Here is a 7,037-nt window from a genome sequence, read left to right as displayed (position 1 = left end):
GAGCTGCGGGCGCCGTGCCGCCCTGCCGCAGCCCGGGGCGCCGTCGGTGCGCGTCGGGCGCGCGGGTCCCCCCGTTGCTAGGAGACGGCAGCAGTGCAGGTTCGGAGTGGGGGCGGGCGGAGGCGGGGCGCTGAAGTCACTGCGCCCGCGCCGCTTTGTTCGGCCGCGGCCCCGTCCTTCGCAGCCGCCGCCGCCGCCGCCGGCGCGGGGAGGCGGGCGCAGGCCGGGAGTGCGGAGCAGCGCTCCCGCCGGGGAAGGGCGGCAGCGGGCAGCCTTCACCCACGCCTCGGGAACAGCCCCTCGGCCTCCCCTTGGTCGCTCCTCTCGTCCTGCCCGAGTTCTGCTCGGAGTTTCCGTCCCCTGGGGCGAAGTGGGAGTAACGCAAAGGTTAAGCGGCACGGAAAGTACCTCGCCGTGTGCGGATCAGGAAAGCCCCGCCGGGCCTAGGTGCGAGCCCGACCCGGCCACCTCACGTCCATCTGCCCCGTCAGCAATGACCCCGCGTTCCTCTTGGGGCTCCGCTCCCGGGGCTGAGGGCGGTGTGCAGCCTCTGTGCCTCCTCTGTCACCCCTCGGGGCTGTGCCTCCTCTACAGGCCCTGAGTGGAGAGCCAGCCATGGCCATCACTGTGGCCTCGTTTCATTTCTGGTGCTTGTGAAGAGATGTCAGGGCGTGCACTATCCAAAAATAGTATCTGGGGGCATCCAGGCTAAAACGTTAATAAATCATTCACATGTAGCTGTGCAGTTTTACAGTCCTTACAAATGAAAGACCATCGCAGTGTTTTGAGGCCCAGTACTAAGCCTCATGGCACTGAGATAAGGGTGGTTTATTGTTGGCATGTCAAAGGTCAAAAAGTTAAGGTGCACTGGCTTTCTTTAAGATCTCTGAGGAAGAGATGGCAAAGGAGCAGTCCTATGGTCCCACTCCTGGACCTTTTAAACACTGTATCATTCCTCTGCCTCTTTTTGGAGAAATCCTCAATTTTAGACATTAATTTGGAATGTCATTCTTCAGGTTGCCCTGACCCCAATGGAGTTTGGTATCTGAGAAAAATAAACCTGCTCAGGGATGGCTGCATAACTTCAAATGTGATAGCACTCCTGATCTAATAGCTCTGTGATTTCAGAGATCACAACGCTATTCAGTGATGTGCAACTTGTCCCACAAGGTGTTGTTCTTTGAAACGAGATACATTTGTGACAGGCAAACTAAACTCAATTTACTCTTATTCAGCACTATGCTATCTAAATCCCATCTCATCATGTTGAAAATTCATGTCGATTCAAATGCATCTGGAAAGGAACCAATATGAGACAAAGAAATTCAAGGAAGTGTCTTAAAAATCCAAGCAGAAGCAAAAGTTGCAGAAAGAAAACTTAGGGATTTTTGCTTGCAGAGGCTGAATAGTGTTGATAGGAGGAAGAATACACCTAATACTCCATGTGGATATATTCTGTATGAACCTCTTTGTTAGACCAGAATTGAAATTTCCAGCAAGTATCTCTATCATCAACAGCAGGAGTTATCTTGTGAACTTGTAGGCATACGTCATTCATACTGATCGGAGATTGAGTCCTTACTGCTCCTCATGAGAATAATCCTTTTTGGCATTTTGGGCAGACAAGCAATACCTACATTGTATCATGGGGGAAAAAAAAAAGGATGATTTTAATGTAAAATATAAGAATAATGTGACCAAAATGAACACACATTCTAAGCAAAACACTGAGAACAGAACAAAAAGGGAAAATCAGTATCGAGTGAGAACTATTCACCCCAAATACTGAAAGTCACCAGGATCAGCAGCGAAAAAGGAGCCAGGTGTTGAAGATGACAGTAACTGAGGCCTACACCAGCAGAGGCCACTGTAACTGCTCTAAGTATTCTACAGGTTTGTGTTAAACGTGGCTTTCCCTCTTTGCCTTCATTCCTACCATGGGGGAAGCTGGAGACTTAAAAAATGTGTATTCTGGAACAATGGTGTCTTTAAATACACTGCTGTTTAAGTAGTGTTTGTAATGCAGCAATACAAGCTATACCTCAGAGTGAATTATGCGGTAGATTTGGATAGTAATTCAAGTTTTACAAATGGAGAAACGGAATCATCTATGGTCACATAAGAGACTTGGAACGAGGAGCTTACTAAGGCCACTGGAACTGGATGCAGGTGTCAGTGTAATGTGCTACCCACAGGGCCATGAATGCTTGAAATAATGTGGTTGTAGAACCTCCATCCTGGGATACAGGTAAAATTCAGCTGACCAGCTCCCTCAACAACTTGATCTAATTGGTTCTACTTTGAGCAGAGGGCTGGGGCTTTTTCCAAACTAAGATATTTTATGAATTTTTATGGTGAAAAATGTGTGACTCTGTTCTTACATTGCCCATATGCCCAAGTTCTTGAAGTGTTATAATAGTGCTTGCTTTCTTTAAGGTACTTTGCTTTCTTGAAAAAGAAAAAAGTCAATCACATTATTGGCTAATAGCCTCTCTTTGCAGGAAATGATTTTGGAAATGTTTCATCTACAATTAATATTCATTTTAGCCAGTAAGAAAACCCAAAGCATTTCTCACAAAAACCATGTTCCTTTTTTGGCTGAATAATTCTGACCATCTTTGATGTGCCATTTCATGGGGGAGAATCCAAACCAAGACTGCAAAGGGAAGAGCGATGGTGTTTTACAACCTATAATATCAAAATTTTTTAAAAATGAAAAATGCATTACTTGTTCATTAGTTGATCACATGATTTCTTAAAGTATCATGGCATCTTCAGCACTGCTAAAATTTCCAAAGAAAGGATTTTGGCATACTTAAATGGTATGCACTCTCCTCTAACTTTTCTTCTTTTTCACATTCCTCTGAGACCTCACTTTCAATTATTATTTTTTTTAGTTATTAATTTAAAATCTTGCTGGAGTGCAGTATTGGTTTTGAATTTGGCAACTTCACTTGATGACACTGATGTTAATGAGCAAATTCTAGTTTTTTTTTGCTATATACCTAAATAAAGGATCACATGCTTGTCTGTCAGATACAATTACATTTTGCTATAGTTTGGATTTTTTTTTGTTTTACATAATATTTAAATCTAAGCTGCATCTTTTTCATACAAAGAAGTCAGTGTATTTTGCAAATCTTTCATAAGCCAGTAGTTTAAAATGATGGAGGAATTCAAATTCAATTGCTGTTCCCAAGAAACAGACTACCAAAAGGCCTCTTTTCTGGCAATGTGGACCACAAGCAATGTATCTGTGCTTTTATTATGTTCAGTAAAATTCTATATACATTTCCAACTGCCCTGTACCATACACAATTACATTTTTTAAGAAAATGTACATCGTATTACTTTGGCAAAGCTGTGATTCATGTCCATATAAGAAGTAGAAACTATGCACATTTTTTTCTTTTTTGTAGACTTAGTTCTCACTGTTAAAACTGGTAATGTTATCTTTCAAAATAAAATACCTATCCCCCAATATCATAATTTTCAGGCTATTTTGTTTGTTAATATCTACCTTATTTGCCTGTCCACACTACTGAACTTCCTGATGTATGTGTGACAAGCCAAAAAAAAAGTTTGTTACAAGGAAGAACAGTAGTCTAAAAAGACAAGTGCTCTCATATTTATAGTGCATCCTGAACTTTCCATTGATTTCACATGTATGGTTCATGTGGGCTTACGAATCTTGATTGGGTTTGTGTCTTCACTGGCTTCAGTAGGCCTGTGTGAGATGACCTAGCAACATTTGGAGTATTGCCTTTTTGAATTTACCTCCTTGACCGTAACATTTTGGACAACATTATGCACTGAGAGGTGGGATAACACCTTTGATTTTCCATACATTCCATCCTAATTTCATTTGTATGTAGTGTGTCTAACTGTTCTTAATCACTGTTTGCATGCCTGAGTTTAAATGTAAAGTGAAACTTTTTCTGGTCTGTATGTACAAGCAATATTCTCTCCCTTCCGCTTTTCTATACAAAATTACTTGCAAAACCACAGTTACATTTCTCTTCCTTTCTTATATAACCAATAAAATTATAATATTTGTGTATTAAAAAAATCATTATGTAACGCTCGAGAAACACCAGGTACTGATCTTGTGCGCTTCAGTGCTTGCCAGAAGCCTACTGAAGCAGCTGTGTGTAATAACACAATAAACCCAATATATTTCACACCACTGTGGGGAAAAAAAATTGCAGTGCAGATGGATTCTCAGTCAAAGTGGTCAGCACGTAATTATGATCTCACCTTACACCGTGTGAGACAGACAGCAGTGACACCTTGGGTGAGAAGGTATCGTGCTGTTCAGGGTTTGTGAAGTCAAAAACAGTGCTTTCAGCTCTGCAGACACTTGCTTTCTAGGACATCTGTAGTTCAGAGAGCTAATCTGAAAATAAGCATTCAGGAGGCCTCAGTGAAGATTCCCTTGTCCTCTGTTTAAGAAAGAGTAGGAAGATTTTGCTAAAAACAAACAAAGAGAAGAAATAATTAATTCCAACAAAGACACTAAGAAGCATAAAAACGTGTATTGTAATCAGTGCTCAAAGCTTAGGACTGTTTATTGAAATCCTTTAATAATCTCTTTCTGGAAGTATTTATTTAAAAAAAAAAAGCAGTATATTCAGTTGAACAGATGTATTCTGAAACAAGAACATTTTAATTGTTGTCACATGCAAAGTTTTAAAGAACACTCACACTAAGATGTTTTGGTACTTCCACTATGCTTTTTTATGTGACGGAACTGGTATTTCAGATAGAAGTATTTTCTTCCTTTTGATGAAGAAACATGTGGTGTGATTTGAGGCCTTCTGACTGCAGATGGAATAGCTCCCTTGTGGCCTATTGTAAAAGTATAAAATTTACCTGGGGTTCTTCTAAATGCTGTCATGAATATTTTCCTGATATCACATTGTAGATTTACAGGCACTGTAACTTCGTTTCTGGAAGGAACAGGACACAAGTTCAGTAAGTGGGGTAAGTTATTTCATTAACCTCATTTCAACTGGGCTTTTACCTGAAAGACAGAAGACCAGCCCCCACGATACTGATCTTTGTGCCATTTTCCTGTTTTCCTTCTCTGACTAACAGAAAACTAAAAACATAGAGTTTTATTTAGTTTTATATCCACAGAGGACTGCAACCCACCCCAAAACAATCAATGGAATTATTATTTTAACTATATGTTTTTCCAGCTTTACAGAGGATGGGCGAGGGACAGATTTCCTCTTGCTCAGTGCAGGTGTAGGTCCATGGCTGCTAAGGCAGACGAACACTGAAAATATTTGTGGGTTGCTCTGAAAGTAATGCCTCCTATTTATTTCCACAGAAACTACAACAGATACAAAGAGCACAATAACACTACTTGACAGGGCAAGTTCTCAGCTACAAAACATTGTTTTTCAGCATAGTCACCACCATTAGCTGTGCATTTTTGCCAGTGATGAACAAAAGCGTGCATGCTGTACTTGTAAAAATCTTCACAGACACCTGAAATGTGGCTCATCTTTCATGCCACTTTTGCCAGTGCTGAAATGCACCACCCACTGCCTCACAGTTCTGAAATCCACTGTTTGGTCTCCATAAATGCTCAGCAAGAGTCAGTTAATGACAGTGGGTACCATTTTTTCCACATGGAGGAATCCAGTTCCACCCCTTTGCTTCACATGCACTTCCGTGTCAGATTCCATTTTGTCAAACTGCCCCTCTGCTGCCATCTGTCACACAGCAGCAAAATGTGATGGAATATTGGTGGGAAGGTTCAACCTCTATGTCTTCTTGATGCCTCTAGTGTCATGGGCCAACATAATAAAATAGGAGGCATTATTTTCCGAGAAGCCCTCACACATTTCAAAGGCCAGTTTGTGATGTAAATAAATAGTATTTTCATTTCTACAAAGATGTGACAGACAATGTGAATTTCAGCAACCAGCATTTTAATCAGATTTTAAAAAAATATTTCACACTGAAACTATCCACATTGCTCTGACACTCCAAGCATTTTTCTTTCTTTTACCTTCGCCTATTTCCTTGCACTTTCTCTCTCTGGTACTTGAAAGAGGTATGCAATCTCCAGTTGCTGCGAAGGACCAACTAGGTGCCAATCAAGTGACTGTTACAATTCAGGTTTTTTTTTTTTTCTTCCTCAAAATTTATTTTCACATTGAGGACTATTACTCCCATTTTGCCCTAATTCTCACCTTCTTTAAAACTATTTTAACTCTTCCTTCTATTGGTTGTTTCCTTTTCAATCACATGGGGTGGATCTTCAGATGCTTTGCAGGCCCCTTCCTTTCCCCACCTCCCTGTGTCTGCTTCTCTCACTTCCCCAGTGACCTTCAAGGTCCCGATTCCTGATGCAGCTATCTCAAGCAGTGCTGCAAGTTTCTCCCTCGTCTTTTTTCCACTATGATTTCATCCTTTCTCTGTCCTCAAGCTTTAAAATATTGGGTTACCAGAGGGGGAGATGAAATATTCTATAATAACATAGAAGGCTGGACAAAATTTTGGAAAGTTTTCAGAGAAAATTTCCAGATAAGCACCATTAGCTCACTTTATTTCCCAGTATTTCCGCTGTATTTCCCAGAGGTTTCCTATGTAATGTTTTACAAGGAACTGGTAGAAAGAAAAAGGTAAGATACTGTGGTAAAATAGCAGGAAATATATTTTTTTTATTTCTCAAAGATCAAATTCCCTTGTGAGAATCTATTGAGGAAATTAAGTGTTAGAGGTTGAAAGTAAAAGTTAAGTTGTGGTTTAGAAACAGAACTAGCATTATTAAACAGAAAATTAATGTTCATTTTTAGCACAGTGAAGCCTTTATAGATCAGACTCAAAAGTATCCTAGTTACAATGCGTAAGTTTGTGACTAGGTGATTGATGACTACAAATCATTTCTCCTGTCCATAGCTAAGCTGCTAAATCTGGTGCATTGAGCGGTGGCCAATGAATGGAAAAATCCCAAAGGCAAGCTGTGTGTGCGTGGCAGAGGGGGAAGTGGGAGGGGTGGGGAACAGGAATGGGGAGGGTGT

At 41.0% G+C, this 7,037-nt stretch overlaps 1 protein-coding gene across 1 annotated transcript in view; it reads right to left on the bottom strand.

Moving 5' to 3' along the window:
* ITGB8 (integrin subunit beta 8) overlaps positions 1-872 on the bottom strand; it is a 53,389-nt gene extending 52,517 nt beyond the window's left edge. The window contains exon 1 of the mRNA XM_021386843.1: positions 409-872. The gene's annotated coding sequence lies outside the window, so the exon portion shown is untranslated. The remainder of the gene's footprint in view (positions 1-408) is intronic.

The sequence above is a fragment of the Numida meleagris genome, chromosome 2 (genome assembly GCF_002078875.1).
Source record: "Numida meleagris isolate 19003 breed g44 Domestic line chromosome 2, NumMel1.0, whole genome shotgun sequence".
Lineage (NCBI taxonomy): Eukaryota > Metazoa > Chordata > Aves > Galliformes > Numididae > Numida > Numida meleagris.
The sequence above is the reverse complement of the archived record's forward strand: the minus strand, read 5'-3'. Positions and strand labels throughout refer to the sequence as shown.